The sequence below is a fragment of the Sceloporus occidentalis genome, unplaced genomic scaffold (assembly GCF_023333645.1).
Source record: "Sceloporus occidentalis isolate IW3139 unplaced genomic scaffold, rSceOcc1.0.p SCAF_3, whole genome shotgun sequence".
Lineage (NCBI taxonomy): Eukaryota > Metazoa > Chordata > Lepidosauria > Squamata > Phrynosomatidae > Sceloporus > Sceloporus occidentalis.
In genome coordinates, this window is record NW_028316983.1 from 36,699,464 (window position 1) to 36,716,304 (window position 16,841).

At 41.8% G+C, this 16,841-nt stretch overlaps 1 protein-coding gene across 1 annotated transcript in view; it reads right to left on the reverse strand.

Moving 5' to 3' along the window:
* The window catches only part of LOC149315759 (serine/threonine-protein kinase Sgk2-like), a 66,784-nt gene that overhangs the window by 33,602 nt on the left and 16,341 nt on the right, over positions 1-16,841 (reverse strand). The gene's annotated exons all lie outside the window — the stretch shown is intronic.

Below are 16,841 nucleotides of genomic sequence, written 5' to 3' on the forward strand. Positions count from 1 at the left end.
TTCTCTCCAGGGGATCTAGGGAGGGCTTTTTTTAGAGCGGTTTAACCACTGCCAGTTTTAACTGCGATGGAAATTTGCCCTCCTTAAAGGATGCATTGATTATAGATTGCAATAATGTAATCATAGCATTCCCTCCCTGGATGGTCAGCCATGATGGGCAGGGATCGAGAGCACATTTCATCTTCCTTACACTTCCAAGGAGTTTGTCCACTTCATCAGTACTTACAAACTCAAGGTGATCCAGCCTAACTTGGTCCACGGAGTCTCTGGACACCTCTCTTACTGTTTCTGTGATAATGCTGCTGTCAAGATCCGAGAGATTTTGTCTGCAAAGAAGTCATTAAAAGCGTCACAGCAGGCTTTAGTTGGTTGCAACAAAGGATTCAGGGAGGGAGGCGGTTGGGTCAGCTCTCTAACCACCCTGAACAGCTCTGTTGGACGAGACTCTGCAGACGTGATACATGCAGCATAGGAGGAATTCTTTGCTGCACCTATCACCACTCCGTAAGACTTCAATAAGTTCTCAAGGAGTGTCTTGTCAGATAAGCGCTGATGTTTCCGCCAGTGGCACTCTAGTCGTTGCACAGCCCGCTTCATCCTTCGAAGATCTTCCGTATACCAAGATTTTTTATTCGAAGCAGGTTGGAAAGGATGCTCGGGAGTGATACTGTCTATAGCCTTGGTAATGTCGTTCCAGGTATCAACCAAGGCGTCGACAGAGTCGCCGTCAGTCCCAATCATAAGCCCCTCTAGAGCTTCTTGGAACCTTTTGGGTTCCATCAGCTTTTGAGGGCGGACCATCTTAATAGGTCCTCCATCCCCGAGGGGATCTGGGTAGTCACTTCAGTCCCACCTTGACCAGAAAATGGTCCGTCCATGACGGAGCAGAGGTTTGAGTTACCTCTGTCCACGGCTGTTCCTGCTCCGTACTAAAAACCACATCGAGTGTATTACCAGCACAATGTGTCGGACCCGAGACTAGTTGGGACAGGCCCATGGCTGTCATGGAAGCCATGAACTCCCGAGCCGCACCTGATAGAACTCTGATAGAAGTTCTATCAGAAGCCACACCTGATAGAAGCCATGAACTCTGTTGAGCCGGCCTCGAAGGGGATGTTGAGGTCCCCCAGGACAAGAAGTCTGGGGGACTCGAGCACCAGCTCCAAGACTAGCTGTGTCAGCTCAGCCAGGGAGTCTGTTAGGCAGCGGAGTGGACGGTAGACCAACAGAATCCCCACACTGTCCTTAGCTTTCAGGGTCAGGTAAATATACTCAATGTGGCTTGTCTTCCGGACAGGTTTTCTAGTCAGGGTGTGGATGTTTTTAAGGACTAAGGCAATCCCTCCCCCTCACCCACTTTCTCTAACCTGCTCCTTGACAGTATAACTGGCTGGGAGGGCCTGGGCCCAGACTGCATTACTGTTGGCCCCCAGCCAGGTTTCTGTGATACAGGCCAAGTTGGCCTTTTCATCTTCCAGAAGATTGTAAATTATGTGGACTTTGTTCCTCACCGACCTGGCATTACAAAGGAGCAAGTTGAGGGTTTGTGATATGACTGGGATGACCCTCAGTTCTTTTGGGTTAATAGGGTGAGTGGAAGACGGGATAGGTATTAAGCATCGATCTCGTCTTCCTTTATACTTCATGCCCACCCTGCTAACACTGTATCTCCCATTGCCCCACACTACTCCAATTGGTGTGTTATAACCAGAGTTCACAATCAAGTGGTTCCCCTCAGTTTCGACAATTGTTTCCCTCCTGTTCATAATCTCCTCATGATCCATGGTAGATGTCATGAGTAAAAGGATCTGTTGAGACTTCATTTGGGGTCAAATTCTCGATCTGCCAAAGTTGGTAAATTGGGTAAGAATTATATCTAGCCCCTTTGTTTTCTTTTGGTCCTGCTCACATTCGTTGGCCTGCTTGCTGCAAGAATGTACTTCGCTTTCCAAATTGGAATGTGGCTCCTAGGCCACAAAAAGCTTCCCATCCTTGATTCAGGACCCTATCACATGGGGTTAAAACCCTGGCGTACCTTTCCCGAATTCAGTCCTAATTCAGGAAGCAGGCAGGTGTTATCGAAAAGAAATTGCTGCTGAATCATCAGCTAGGTCCATCCCAGATGCACCCTGGGCCCTGTAAGCTGCTTTGACAGCCATTTTTAGACGTTGGAAGCTTCCGACTGGGTGGTCCTTGTGGCCTCTTCCAACTCTATGATTCTCTGATAAAGCAGGATTGGACTAAGAGGAAGGAGGCATAAAAATTGGTGGAAGGAACATCAACAAATTATGATATGCAGATGATACCATACTACTAGAAGAAAACAGCAAAGATTTAGAACAACTACTGAAGAAAGTCAAGGCAGAAAGAGCAAAGGAAGAGTTACTTTTGAACATTAACAGAACAAAAAGCAGCACAGATTATTTTTGTTGTTGTTAACTGCCCCTGAGTCAACGTTGACTCACGGTGGATTTATATAACTTTAATTCAGATGATAAAGATATAGAAGATTTTCCATGCCTTGGCTCAGTCATCAGTTAAAATGGAGACTGCAATCAAGAAATCAGAATAATACTAGGAATTGGAAGGGTAGCTATGAAGGAACTAGATAAAACTCAGAAGTGTAAAAATATATCATTGAATACTAAAGTTAGGATTGCCCATGCCATTATATTTCCAGTTTCTTTGTATGGTTGTGAAAGCTGGACATTGAAGAAAGAAGAAAATAAACTCATTTGAAATGAGTACTGGAGAAGTGTTTTACAGATACTGTGGACTGCTGAAAAAGGAAAAAAAGGGTCCTAGAGCAAATCAAGTCTGAACTCTCCCTAGAATCTAAGATGACTAAACTGAGACTATTGTACTCTGGACATATCATGAGAAGATACGACTCACTAGAAAAGAAAATAATACCTGGTAAGGTAGAAGGCATTAGGAAAAGAGGAGAGCCACATTACAGATGGACAGACTGACACAATCAAGGAAACCACAGCCCTGAGTCTGCAAAACCAGAGCACAGCTATTGATGACAGGGTAAGAGACTTGGAGCTCTCTCATTCATAGACTCATTATAAGTTGAAATAGACATGGTGGCAGTTAACACAGAATGCATCAGGAACATTTTTAAAGCAGCTGAAAAAGTGGGACAACAGATGACTAATCATCCCCACCAAATCAGAACAGTTGGAGGGCATGCCATTCTTCACTGCCAGCAACAATGTTGACACAGTCACCAGCCTGTTACTGAAGAGACACCAGCGTCACTGCCTCTTCTGTATGTTTCATACATCTTGGTTATACAAATTGATTTATCCATTTGTTACATTTCTATTCTGCTTTTCTTCCAGTGACCTCAAGGTGGTGTACATAGCTCTCCTTCTCATTATATTCTCACAACAACCACGTAACATAGATTAGAGCAGGGGTAGGCAACCGTTTTGAGCCGGGGGCCAGGTTGCTGTCCCTCAGACAACTGGGGGGCTGAAGCCAAAAAATAAATAATTAAATAATTTTTTTAAAAATTAAATAAATAAATAAACTGGGACAAATGTAGGACAACATTTTCAAATGGTGGACACTTTTTTAAAAAAAGTGGAGGACACGCAAAAAAAATTGCTGATTTTTTAAAAAAATGTTAATATAAATGCATGTTTCTGAGGCGTCTATAGACAATTGCCCCCCTTGCCCCTGCGCGCGAGAGGCCAAAGGCCCCGGTGGCAATCGGCGGCAGGACTGGGCTGGGGCCAGTCCCAAGGCCTCGCCAGGCTGCATCCGGCCCGTTGCCTACCCCTGGATTAGAGAGTGACTAGAAGTACTAACCAGGCCTGGCCCTGCTTAGCTTCCAAGATCAGATAGGATCTGCTGCCTTTAAGGCATTTAGGCAGCTCTGGTAGCTCAAAACTGCACTTTAATCAAGTACACATTTCATAAAGGTAGTCCTTTCCCTTCATTCTTTCAGATGCCTTTATGGCTCTATAATAATCTTTTTCTGAACTGGAGCAACCAGAGTTGTGCATAATATTCTGAATGCAGCCACACTAGACTTTTTAAAATAATGGTATTGTAATACTGGCTATTTTATTTCTACTCTTTTTCATATTCATTCCTAACATGTTCCGTACCTTTTCCACTGCTACCACATATAACAATGATTTTCTTAAGTCTTTCTCCTCCATGACCTCAAATGTTATTTTATATCTGTGTTTGTCTGCCTACCTACCAACCCAACTTTCTCCCTGTGTAGAACCAAGCTGGCTTACACAACAATAAAAGACAGCTAAAAACTGTAAGTCAGAATATTAAAGATAAAATTTTAAAACAATTAAACAAGCTATCAGATTTAAATCCAAAAGTTTTAACCAATTGTTTTCTTTCTAAGTAGTCAAGGTGTATGTCTGGAGCTGAGATGTGGATCAATTTGCACTTATTTAACATGGTTACCATTTTTCTTGCCCATTTCATCTAGTGAAAAGAAGACAAGGAAACCCTACTAGACCCAGTTAAATATATGTATTATTTATACCTGCATAAATCCCATTTTGACAGCAAGTATTTCCCCAAAACTCAATAACAGCAACTCGTTAAATCTAACTGTACAATAAATCATTTTATAAAATAAAATTTTAGAGGCTTAAAAAAATACAGTTCCTTACCTTGCAAGGAAAAAAAGGCTGCATCAGTGCCTCATTTTTAAAAGCTTCCTTTTGTATCCACCCCTGCTTCGTCTGATATTATCCGCCTCACTGCATCATCTAACCTACATTGTAAACTTCAAACACGCATCTCATCTACAGCCTACCCAAGAAGTGCTAACTTTGACTTCAAGATGACAAGCAGTGAGATATTTTCCATTGCAATTCCAGAGGGAGAAAGCCATATTAGGCGGTTAACACCAAACACAAAGAAATATTACAAGCATGTGCATGAATATATTTCAAGACCAAAGTTAAAAGGTGTGTCAAAAGCTCACATTCCTCAAAATGCATTTTAAAATGTGAACAGATTGTCCTCTGGCACTTAGTTAGAAGCACTAGAACAAATCATGTTGCCACCCTGATACCCCAGGTTTCGGCAAGAAGATACACAACAGATTTTCACACCAAGGTCACCTTCAGCATAATCTATGGTCACATATCCATACTGCACAATTACAGCAGTTTGATACCAATTTAAGTGCCATGGTTCCAATCTATGGAATGTTTGGATTTCTATTTTCATGACCAAGAAGATTTTCACATGACATCGTTATATTGTTCCTTTATCATCCCAAAGTGTAGTGGAATCGTAATAACAAAAAGACGATTCCAAAAGATTTTCACATGAGGCTGTTAGTGTTCTTAAAACGTTGATATATCAGAATTCAGCAATAAACGATTACAAACGATTTCAAAACAGTTGAATTGCTGAATTCTGATATATCAACGTTTTAAGAACATTAACAGCCTCATGTGAAAATCTTTTGGAATCGTCTATCTGTTAAGACGATTCCACTACACTTTGGGACGATAAAGGAATGATATAACGATGTTGTGTGAAAATCTTCCTAGTATTCTCTGTTGCACTACCTTTAACTACAGCACTAGAGCATTCTGGCAAAGAATTCCAAGTATCTCATGAAACCCCAGATCACAGAATTCCATAAGAATTAACCATGACAGCTAAAGTAGTATAAAACCTCTGTAACTGTAGACCACCCTAAAACATGCTTACACAGAAATAAACATCACTGAGTTCAATAAACTATAGCTAAGTGAATATATATGTGTGGCACAGCGGTTAAAGTGTTTGGGCTGAGAATGAACCAAGTCCCTTCTTGAACCAATTGCTTGTTTTGTCTGCTGGCCTACCCTGCAGTTTGTTAGCTGGTTGTAAGGATAATATGGAGAAGAGAAGATCCATGACCTCCTTGAAGGAAAGGTGGGATACAAATGTAACTGATACAGTACTAATATTATAAATCATAATACTGACAGAATGGTCTAGTTCTCTACCCTTGTCCCCACTTGTTGTTGTCTAAATTTATTTCTAACACTTTCTGTCTCTACACCTCCTAGCTTATGCTAAGGTAAGACACAGTTAGTATCATAATTCCACTGTTTACTGAACTACAAGTTAGCAAAATCCTTTCTACTAACAATTAAAATACCATCAGCATGTGATCATGGTGTCTCCCCTGCCAGGTAAGTATATGGTGAAATGGGCGCAGGTTATGGGATGCAAAATTGAAATGGAAGAATGGCAAAACACCTGGAATAGAACAAATAAATTTACAGTAGCGCAGGATCTAAAAGAAAACCACATGAAAATAATGAACAGGTGGTATTACACTCCATGGAAGCTAAAAAAAATTATAAATTGGCGCAGGGGAATTATTGGAGGTGTGATTGTAAAAAGGGAAACATCTATCATATATGGTGGCGTTGCAGGGAAATTCAGAAATTTTGGAAGAAAGTACATGACTCAATACAGCAGATATTGGGAATAAAATTCCTAATGAGTCCTAAGTTATACTTACTCAATATGACTTCGATTTTAAGCCCACAGGACGAAAGACAATATTGGAGGATTATATTATACCTTGTAACAGCAGCTAGAATTGAAATAGCAAAGTTATGGAAGTCAGATGAGACTCCAACACAGGAAAATTGGATGCAGAGAGTTAATTATTACAGGGAACTGGACAAACTATCTTGTAGGGCTCAGAATTATGATATGGCAAAAAGAGAAAAGGAATGGAAAAAAGTGCTAATTAGCTGAGAAAAAGAATGGAACTTAAATCTGAAGGTCGTTGAGGTTTGAATTAACTGGAATTGAATCTACAAAGTTTGTTCTTCAAAAATTTGTTTAAATGTGTATTTTTATTCTCTGATTAATTATAGGTCAGTAGAAGAAAGTTTGGCGTGTTACAGACCGCCCCTTTGTGGTGGCCTGTAGGCACTGCTTTCCCCGGTGTATCGGGGCCTCAGTGGCTACAATGGCAGCCGCTGAGGCCCCGATCCACTACTTTGCAGGCTGTGGGGAAGCGGCAAAAGGCCGCTTCCCCACAGCCTGGAAAGGGGTGTCCTTGGGGCTTCAAGCCCCAAGGACACCCCGCAGCGGCAGGGAGGAGGAGAAAGGGGCCCATGCGTCGCTGGGCGCAGCCGTCTGAAGGCTGCGCCCAGCAACGCAAAGCAGGAAGGAGCTCCGAAACGGAGCTCCTTCCGGGGTTGTGCAAAGGGCTCCATAGGCGCCGTGGCGCAGCCCCAATATGTCACAACCGCAGCGCCTCGTTTGGAGGTGGCGCGGTCATGACGTATTGAAGGTGGCGGCCGTGTGGAACGGCCGCCGCCATTTTGTGCGCACGGAGCGCGTACTAGGGTTATGGGGGTGCGGAAGCACCGCCCCTTCCTAACCCTAGTATGCGCTCTGCGCGTACTATATGACCCGTTTGTAATGGGCCTTTGTGTCTCCTGCTTAAAGTAAAGCATGATAAAGAAGGAATCGAATACTACGAAGTTATGCATACGTTATTTTGACAATAGATAAGAACATAAATGAAAACTTATATTATCAATAAGCAATTGTGATATATTGTGTTTATATGTTTTAGAGTTGTGCATAAAATTTGTGTTTAAAAGCAGGGTTCGGTTATCATTTTATGAAAGTGAGCTCTCTGAAAGGCCAAGATGACAGGTAAGCAGAAAGTGGGTCCAAGAAAACGGAAAGATTTGTGACAGTGATGTTATGGATACTGTATTTGTATCATTTTTTTCTATTTTTATGACTCAGAAAATAATAAAGATTATATTAAAAAACCCCATCAGCACAAGCAATACTAAAACATGTACATAATCAGAAAGAAAATCTGTTCTCCAGCAAGCCATCCCTAATTAGGACAGTGTTCAAAAGCAACACTTAATGCTTATTTTACTTGTGGATGGCAGTCTTTGGTGACTTTGGCGGGTTACAAACGGCCTTCAAGGGGCCGTTTCCCCCCGCCGCCATTTACTGCGTAGGGAAGCCCCAGCGGCCAGACCGCGAGGCTTCCCCGCACAGCGAAAAAGGAGCGCCGAAATGGCGCTCCTTTTCGAAACGCGGAAGTGATGCCGCGAGGGGCAGAGCGCGCCCTCGCAGTGACACTTCTGCTGCGAGACGTCTGGACGCACAGCATCCAAGACGTCAAAATGGCGGCACCCATGTGGATGGGCGCTGCCATTTACAACGCGCTCTGCGCGTACTGGGAAGAAAGACCGTGAGGAAGGTAAGAACCTTCCTAACCCTAATACGGCCCTTCCTAACCCCAGTACGCATGGAGCGCATATTTTATGGCGGTTTGTAACCTGCCTTAGGGATAGAGGCTGGGACAATTTGGGACAATTCTAATAATCCTCCAGCCACCATGTCCACAAGCTATGCTGCCTTGGGGTTTCTGTGCACTGTAGTCAAAAAGTAAGTTTTCCAGACTTTGCCTAGTTAAGATGAAGCTGCTGTTATCCAGGTGACGGGATGGGCCAGCCCTCCCCTCTCCAGGTGTCCTTGTGTCAATAACAGAAGCACATTACAGTATTAGCTTTACAACACCTAGGATTAGGTTCTCCATTTGCAGTATTTAATTTATCACAAAGTAGTTGTCACTGTGTTTGAGAACAATTTCCAGAATTAATTCCAAACTTCACTCTTATTACAAAGGGGGAATGTAAAGATTGCAAAGACGAAAACCTCCCACTGCTATTCTTAGAAAATACACATTGCCATCATTTACTTTGTGAGGAAATGGGCACCTCCTTGTTCAGCATTAGCAGCAGTTATTCCACATAGTCTCAGGTGAGGTAAATTTATAGCTCCCCACAGGAAACATTCTGGTATGATAATGAAAGAATATATGATAATCAAAGAATAAGAACTTGTCGCATGAACACCAACCCTTTTGAAGAGTCTTGATAAATCAACTCCAGACAGTTATTCCATCATTAACTACTGTATAGTGCTCTCACTCTCTGTCTATTAAGATATCTTGCAGTGTGGTAAATATAGAGTGACTACTTGACTGGAATAGGTTTTTTCCCCCCAGAAAGCATACAAGAGGGATGTTAACAGGAGTTGTTCAAATATTTATTTTAACAATGAGATTAAAGCTATTTACTTTGCCATAAAAAGGAGATAGGTTCAGAAGGCCAATCCTCAGTTCAACTTTCACCTTCTCAAGGCTGACTGCAATTTGCTAAGTGGAACTCTAGAATCACCAAGTATCAGGTGTAGAAAATACATTAAGAATTGTTTCAAGATTGGTTCACATTTAGGATTACTACATTTCCTAATTGGTCTCTTCATAGCAGCACTCTTATGACGCTGAAAGATTTGGAACTTGTAAGTATGATAAAGAGAGAGAGAAAATAAGCACAGTGAATTCTTTGGAAATCACAATAAATAAGACATCTTAACTGGTTGCAGTGCATAATTAGTATGTATCAGACCACCACCATTTGACACACTTTTGTGTGTGGTTGTGCTTTGCTCTGCTTTGCTTTAGGCCAAATGAACTGAGTTACTGGCAGAAATTCTGCATGAAATATTTTCTTATTACAGTTTGAATTCCAGATACCAAAACATGAATTGTTGCTTTATGAAATAGTAACAAGCTCACAAGTCCTGCCATAAAGTTAAAATTGATCCTTCTCACACACAATTAAGAGATTTGGTTCAACTTCAGCTTGCTTCTCCTATCCCATGTCCACAAAAAAATTGCTCCAGCAAAGGATACAACCTAACTATTCAAGAAGAACCCTTTTTGCAACATCTGACTTTGTCTTGCCTTTCCAAATAAACATCCACAGTTATCCAGAACCTGAATACATTTGTACAGGAGTTCTGATAACTGCAAGCTGGGAAACCTGAAATTGTTTCACTATCTCATATCTTGGGCGCGTTATAGACGGGCCTTTAATACGCCCCTGTCACGTGCTAGGGGTTGGCCAAGGACCTAGCGTCCACACCGGCCTCACCCCTAGCATGTGACAAGGGCGTAAAGATGGCGGCGCCCTATACACACAGCGCCACCATCTTTACGTGCTGGATGCGTTGCGTCCGCACGTGTCGCCCCGGAAATGACGCCGCAAATGCGCCCCTTGCGCTTTGCGGTGCCTCTTCCGGGGCCTCAGAAGGAGCACGATTTCTGCGCTCCTTCTTGGCAGCGTCCGGGAGCTGCGCCGTTTAAAGGCTGCGGCTCCCAGACGGTGCAAGCGGCGGTGGCAGCAGACCGCCGCAATCCAGCGGTCTGTAATGCACCATAGTCTCTTGATTAAATCCTCATAGTTGCACAATTGAATTTCCCAAGAAATTCAACCATAACAGATACCATTCTCACACTGTAAACTAAGAACAACAATAAAGACAAACAGATTCTGGGACTAATACTCTTATGGTCTTTGAAATGATTCTCACAAATACAGCAATGGAGACACTACTTACCCCTATGGTGGCTATAGTCCAATGCATCATAGAGCAGGGGAACAAAGAAATAAACACACACACCTGTTACAGGTTCTGTCATGTGAGGAAGCAATCTGGCTGAATATGGAAAGAAGCAGCACCAGCCTGGTTGACATGTATCATACTATTTTTGGCAGTCTACCTACCCAAAACATATTATCTAAACCCACCTGGCACAAACATTGAGCCTGTTGGGTTTTTTTAAAAAAATATACATATATAAATGAAGTAGCTTTGTGTAAAGTGTTTGTAAAATCAATCTCAGGTTTCTTCTCTTGGATTTTAAAATGTTCTCTCTTTCTCCTTCTGCCTGTGCCAGCCCCAATGAGAAGAAGCTTGGAATCTCCTCCCATACAACAAGAGAGGGCAGAAAGAGCTCACTGAGTAGCTGCCAAGTATGCAACTAGTGCAGTGATAATAAGATCGCAAAGGCATTTCTTAAGGAACTGGCTTGGAATGGAAAGTTTCTAGGCATTTGGTAAAAAGAGATGAAAAAGACACTCAGTACGAAGGATACAAGGAAGTGAGAGCAAAGAGGAGAAAGAAGCTAATATCCTAATGTAATAATTCCCAGAGCTTGGAAGTAACAAGTTACAGTTCATATAATCATCTATAGCAAATTATTATTTTAAAATAACAGTGTAAGAAAAGTAACAAATAATCCAACTGGTTCATATGTAACAAATAATCCTACTGGTATGACAAGTAAATATATGATGGATAATGGAGAGAGCCAATATATGTGCTTTATAGACTATAGCAAGGCCTTTGATTGCATAGATCACGAAAAGCTATGGAATGCTCTTAAACAAATGGGAGTGCCACTACATCTGATAGTCCTGATGAGGAATCTGTACTTAGGACAAGAGGCTACTATAAGAACAAAATACAGAGAAACAGAATGGTTCCCAACTGGCAAAGGGATCAGGCAAGGCTGCATCCTTTCACCCTCTGTGTTTAACTTGTACACAGAAAACATCATACGAAGAACAGGCTTGAACACAGAAGGAGTGAAGATAGGAGGAAGGAATATTGACAAACTAAGATATGCAGATGATACCATACTACTAGCAGAAAACATCACAGACTTGGAAAAATCACGAAAGAAAGTCAAAGAACAAAGTGCAAAGGCAGGCCTAATGTTAAACTTAAAGAAAACAAAATATAATTACCACAGAGGATTTACATAAATTCAACCTAGATAATGAAGAACTCAAACTAGTTAAAGATTTCCCATAGCTTGGATCAAATATTGATCAGAACGGAGACTGCAGTCAAGAAATCAGATGAAAACTAGGAATGGGAAGGGCAGCTACGAAAGAACTTGACAAAATCCACGCCCTCGTCACGTGCTAGGGGTTGGCTGGGGGCGCTCTGCCCACACATGCCTCAACCCTAGCACGTGATGAGGGCGTCAAAATGGCGGTGCCCTTTACAGATGGGGTCCTTTTTCCACCGGTGGGAGACCGCGCAGTTTGTCCGCTGCGTTTCCCCCCCCCCCGGCGGAAAACCAGGTGCTGGCAGACCGCCCTTTTGGGCCATGGTGTACTGGGCCATGGTGACTAAATTGAAGCTGTCATATTTCAGCCACATAATGAGAAGGCAGGACTCATTAGAAAAGACAGTGATTCTGGGGAAGGTGGGGGGAAGTAGAAAGAGAGGAAGACTACATGTCAGATGGATAGACTCATGGGCCTGAGCCTGCAGGACATGAGCAGGGAGGTAAAGGGTAGGGGGGTTTGGAGATGTCTCTTTTACAGGGTTGCCATGAGTTGAGATAGACAGTTCACAACAACAGCAAAGAACAAGTAACATTTTCTAGTTACTCAGAAAAAACTATGAAAAGATCTTAGCAACATGATGAACTATACAATGAGCTAGCTTTAGTGAAATAATTAGTTTCAAAATACAACCATAAGTAATGGTAAACAGATTATTTTTAAAAAGTAACTTTGCAAGCTCTGTAATTCCCGTTTTTTGTGTACCAGCTAATTTGAATCTATTTGATACATTTAAGATGATGATATGGATATAGCATAACCCTATAAGTATACTGTATATACTCTTGTATAAATTGAGGGCAGGTTTTGGGGTCAAAATCTTGGATTTTGATATGACCCTTAGATAAGTTGAGGGTAAAATGTGAAGTTGATGCTTTACTACATGATCAAACTTGCACTCAAAAGAGTTGTAAATATAAAATTTATGGAAAGTTATAAAGTTACAAAAATTAATCACTGCTAGTTCTCTGGCACTGTTTTCTTTTGCTTCATCTTTTAGATCCTTTAGCTGGAATGATGCTGTGTAAAGCTCTCATTTTCTTTGCACAACTCATTTCGTAGACAGCAAAAGCTATTTTTCCTTTTTTAAAGTACCTACTGTTTTAACAGTGGGATGGATGGTAGACTTTTGCTTGGATTTATTGCACACATACATATAAAGTAAGGGAAAGCCTGCCTTTCTGTACTAGAGATACAGTGGTTAAACAAGTAGAGCAGAGAGAGGTAATATCTTTGTCCCTCTGAAAAGAACACAGAAATAGCACCAAAACTCTATTCTCTCTGGAGGCCTTTTGCAATGCCTGGATGGGAAAAAGGAACTACAGTGGCCCTTTGAGGCTTTTCTGGTACACCAGAGAAGCGACCTCTGTCTGCCAAGGAAGGGAAGTGCCAAAAAAGCCACTGCCAGAACTGCATTTTTTACGCTCAGGCATTGCAACAGAACAGACCATTGGAGACTTCCTCAGCAAGAAGGCTGAGGTGTCCCACCAGGGTACCTTTAACTATTAAACAAACCCCTATCTGTTTCTCTCGCCATTCCTTCGGCTGTTGCCAGAAAAAAGCCTTGCAAAGGAGGTTTGAGATAGAAGGCTGATCTGGTTAGTTTAAGAGATCAATGATACTTGCTGAAATGAAATACTGAGTGTAGTTTCCAAATATCCTGAGTACTTCCATATGTCTATATGACAGCTACAGGAAAAGAGACTCCACTTCAACTTTAGGGGAAACTACCTGACAGTAAAAGCTGTTAGATATGGAACACACTCCTTCAAAATGTGGTGGAGCCTCCTTCTTTGGAGGTTTTTAAACAGAGGCTGGATGGCTATCTGTCGGGTATGCTTTGATTGGGAGTTCCTGCATGGTAGGGGGTTGGACTGGATGGCCTTGTGTCTTCCAACTCTATGATTTTATGATTCCCCCCATTTCTCTGTCTCCCTGCCTTCCTCCCGATCCCAGCTTTGCAACGGAGGTTTGGGATGCAACTTGCAAGGCTCATCTCTCCCCATTTCTCTTTCTCCCTGCCTTCCTCTCGATCGCAGCTTTGCAAAGGTGGTTTGGGATGCAACTTGCAAGGCTCATCTCTCCCCATTTCTCTTTCTCTCTGCCTTCCTCTCGATCCCAGCCTTGCAAAGGAGGTTTGGACTCTCTCTTTTTCTCCCAGTTTTGGCGATCCCAGCTTTGGAAAGGGGATTACCCTATTGACCCTTATATACGTCTACCCTGGGATTTTGAAGCTCATTTTGAGGCATAAATTTTTCAACTTATAGTTGAGTATATACGGTAAGTGTACACTGATGGCACTTTATAAAGCTCTATAAGCACACACACACCCAAGTTAGGATTGGCTCTGCTACATTTGTTAACAGAATGGGAATTGCTGTCAATTAGTACAGAAGCCCTGGACAGGTGGAAGTCCTCCACATGTAGGTATGGTTTCTGGATGCACACGTGTTTCATTTTTGAATTTTTCTTAGAATCATAGAATAATAGAGTTGGAAGAGACTGCAAGGGCCATCCAGTCCAACCCCCTGTCATGCAGGAAATTCAAATCAAAGCATCCCCAACAGATGGCCATCCAGCCTCTGTTTAAAGACCTCTAAGGAAGGAGATTCCACTACACTCCGAGGGAGTGTGTTCCACTGTTGAACAGCCCTTACTGTCAGGAAGTTCTTCCTAATGTTGAGATGGAATATCTTAATTCTTTGTAGAGATGCAGACATAGTATCATCCATTAGAATTCTATGTACATTGACAATGTGTGAGAGTTTATGGGACCCATAAAGAAGAGAAATAAAGCTCTTGGTCCCTTCCTCTTAGCTGAGTGGTGGGAATCATTGTAACCCTCTGGATTTTGTTGTACTGCAACTCCTGCCATTCCTCACCAAAAGGTATGCTGGCTAGGCTGTTAGGATATACAGTCTAACAATACCTGGGAGACCACATGATTTCCACCCAAGTTAATCTCAATGGACTATCAAAAGCACCACCCTGACATTTCATTTCAGCATGTGAAGTTCATTCAGGACAGACAGCAATCACTTCTCCAACTGGGGTTATGAAGCATGGTCTAAAGGACACTGAACCTAGTCTGTGGCCTTGGGTAGAATTACAATACATATGATGACAGTTTGGATATGCTTCACTGTCTGCCTCTTCTGGTCCTAAACTGAGCCAGATGCCTTTTGGAAAAGCTGGGAAGTGTCACCTTAAAAGTACTGAGGTCCCATAAACACTCTTATTAGTGTGGGGTCCAGCTCTGCCCCAGCTGAGTGAAAGTCCATGCCTGAAATCCATGAGCATGAATGCTCTTATCTATTTTCTCCATTGGCAATAGCATGTTTCTCTATTTTTCACTTGTACACATGTATAGCTATCTGCATTTTTACTATATATATGTGTGTTCATGTGGATCTTATTTCTTCAGAACATACCACAAGCCTCACAAATGTGTGGACCTCTGAGACAGGGTGCATGTTGCTTCTCAGTGAGCCTGAGGAGGCACAAAGTGGTAAATTTCAGCAAGAATCTTGAAAGCACATAACCTATTTATCATCCTCTTTATACTATGCCAAACCCACATAAATATGTAGCCAGTAAATGCTATAGCCCACATCAACCCAAGACTTCTCTCTCTTTTATTACTACCCCTTGTTCATTCTCCAGTGGATGCTCTGGACACAATCAAAATACAATTTAACTAAATAATAAACACATGAAGCCTCCTGCTACACTTTGATGTGCCTTATCCTTTAGAAGTTATGCTTCCAGGCTTCTCTGTTTAGCCACAAGGGTCTTCAAGAGCATATTCACTTTGATGAATTAAAATCAATGCAAATATTAATTTCCGTTCTTCCTCACTAGAATTCAGCTGGGGCCAAAGTCTGAGCAGGTTCAGTACATTGCTGTTCAGCATGATTCAAAGTCAATGGCCTGGAGGTAGAGGCAGCAGAACTTGATTGACCACTGTTCCCCACAGATCATGACACAATCTGGGTCTAAAACCTAGTGCTAATGTCCTTTGTGCTGCCCAAATACCCTGAAGGCACCAGATTCTTTCTGATCCTGGAAGCTAAGCAGGGTCAGTACTTGGATGGGAAAACACCAGGAAATACAAGATTCTATAGGCTACATTTCAGAGGAAAGAACTAGCAGAAACACCTGAGTACAGTTTGCCTTAGAACACCCTATGAAACTCATGGATTCACTGTAAGTTAACAGGTGACTTGAACACACATACACAATGTCCCTTACACCATGGAACCCCAATGCACCGCATAATTTGGCACATGTTCTGGACAGCAGCACATGATACAGCTCTGATGGGTTCTTTATGCAACTTACAGAAATGAGTCCAACTATTAATCAATGTAAGAGATGTTTTCATACTCTAATTCCAAGCAACAATTTTGATTATTCTTACCTAATTTTTTACTGCATATACAGAACAGAAACAGTCGTTTTTCCCCCCTTACTATTGCATTTTAAACAATAAAAACATTAGAAAGAAAAAATTAAATAAACATCAGCTGAAAAATCAATCAATGAAAAGATCACCAATATAATAATAGATCATACAATATTCAATCTCCCCAATTTTTCTGGAATTATCAACATCATTGTAAATGACAGGATTATCAAAATCAACAAGCAGTTCATTAACTCAAGCCAGTAAAACATCACCAAAAGAATTCAGCAACACTAAAATATAGTTAAGAGGGTAATAGAACAAGTGCAGTAAGGACAGGTAAAAAGCTGAAAACTCCTGGAAATCCAGCATTTCTTAAAACATGCATTTTTTAAAAATGTTAACAGGGTTGACAGTCTTTTTAATTAGCCCTACTTCTGGTCCTTTAACAACATTAAGATCGGGCAAAGCTTGTTTTTGTTTTTGTGTGCCTTCAAGTTGTTACGTCAGTTCTAAGGTGAATCTATTATGGGGTTGATGAGATTTGTTCAGAGGTAGTTTGCCATTGCCTTCCCCTGAGGCTGAGAACATGTGACTTGCCGAAGGTCACCCAGTAGGTTTCATGCTAGCAGGTGACAACGTCTGTTATCTTACAGAGAAAAGTTCCCCCTGCTTTCTGCAGATCAAAT